Here is a 2064-nt window from a genome sequence, read left to right as displayed (position 1 = left end):
GCAGGTGCCGTGAACAAGACCAACACAGTCCCTGCCCTCCCAGATGGACAGTCTGGGGGCCTGTGCACCCAGATGCAGGAACACTTGGAAGGAATCTGTGTGCGAGGTGCTCTCTATGGGATGTGGCAAGGAGGTGAGAGAGAAGATGGAGGAAAGTGGGAAAGGTGGGACAGGGCCGGGCGGAAGCTGCAGGGGAGCCCCTGACACTTGCCAGAAATGAGGGGCGGGGAGTCGGCCGGGACCTGGCATGGACTCCATGAGGATTACAGGTCTGAGGATTCTAAAAGGTCTTTGGATGCTTCCCTCACAGATATCAAGGGTCTGCCATGAATGCCCATGTGGGCATTGTGTGTGTGTGTGCACACGCGTGCGTGCACGGATGATTGTGTGTGGTGTTTGCACACGTGGATACACGTATATGGAGTAGACGAGTGTGAACGGGGGGCATGGATGAATCACACGCGGTGTGTGCACATGGGGGAGATTCACATGTAGGTGTGTGTGGCGTGTGGATACGTGTACAGGGCCTGTTACTGTTGGGGAGAAGGAGGAGAAAGCACTGTCATTCGGCTCAGGCCTCACATTCATGAGCCTCCAAAATGCATCAGAAAATAGACGGGTGGGGGCGCCTGGGTGGCACAGCGGTTAAGCGTTTGCCTTCGGCTCAGGGCGTGATCCCGACGTTATGGATCAAGTCCCACATCAGGCTCTTCTGCTATGAGCCTGCTTCTTCCTCTCCCACTCCCCCTGCTTGTGTTCCCTCTCTCGCTGGCTGTCTCTATCTCTGTCGAATAAATAAATAAAATCTTAAAAAAAAAAAAAGAAAACAGACGGGTGGATAGAGGGATAGAGAGATGAATAGATGCAAGGTTGGATTCAGATGCACTGACGGCCAGTTGGATAGAAGGAGGGGACAGAACGATGAGAACGTCACGATGGATAGAAGGAGGGGAGAGAACGATGAGAACATCATAAAGCAGATACTGCAGAATGTTCACTGGAGATCCCAGGTGGGGAGGGCACGGGTATTCACCATGGGATTCTTTCAACCTTTCTGGAGGCTTGACATTTTTCACAATAAAATGTTAGAAAACAATGCATGTGCCAAGGGGGCTGGATGTCTCGTCCCAGAGAGCTGTGCACACGATGGCAAGAGCAGGACGTTCATCATACAGTTTTAAACTCCTATCCCGCCACTGGACCGTGCAGCACGTGAACACATATCCTTCAGAATTCCTGCAACGATCTCCTGACTCTCTCAGTCTCACTGTGTTGCGTTTGTGACTGTGTGTGTATGAGTGTGTGTGTTAAGGAGGTTAATTTTTTTTAAGAGGTTAATTTGTTAAGTAAAACTTGTATAATACCACCAACCCCCTTAGGCATTTCTTCATTTTTAACTTACGGGGATCTTCAAAAAACCAGAACTGCTTGGGCCTCTCTTGGACTCCGGGAGTCCCTGCTGCCTGCGGGGTGTGTGGGTTTGTGCATACGCGCATAGGAAGGGATGTGAGCACACTGGGTGACTGAGCTGGTGGCCCATGTGAGCCCCCCTACCTAGGAGCTCAGCCTCCTCCAAGCCCCTACGAGGCTGGCACCATTCCCAGGGTGAGGGGATGTCTCGGGGCTGAGGAAGGGCAGCCGGCAGCCCCAGGGCCGCCTTGGGCACCGAGAGCTCTGTCATCTGAAGCTTAGACACGCTCAGGCCAAGCCGCGTCGTCTGGCCAGCAGTGGCAACGTGGGCGGCAGAAACCAGGCTATTTCCTGGAGGAGCTGGGGCACAGGTAATGTCCTGGGGCTCTGCGGTTCTTCCCCTCCTCCGCCCACATTTCTCTCCTATCTGGCCATTCCCCCTCCCCTGCGCAGGGCCTGGAGGCCCAACTCTCAGCAACCCCTCCCCGCCCCACACATTGTACAGATAGAAAAACTGAGGCCAGAAGAGAATAGAGCCACCCAGGCCACACAGCAAATCAGCAGCAGAGTCAGAACGGAGACCCAGCCTGGGCTCTATTCTTGGCACCCATCGCCTGCCACTTCTGTGTGTCCCTTCTTCGGTCACTGTAGGAG

The sequence above is a fragment of the Ailuropoda melanoleuca genome, chromosome 2 (assembly GCF_002007445.2).
Source record: "Ailuropoda melanoleuca isolate Jingjing chromosome 2, ASM200744v2, whole genome shotgun sequence".
Lineage (NCBI taxonomy): Eukaryota > Metazoa > Chordata > Mammalia > Carnivora > Ursidae > Ailuropoda > Ailuropoda melanoleuca.
Note: the sequence above shows the minus strand (reverse complement) of the source record.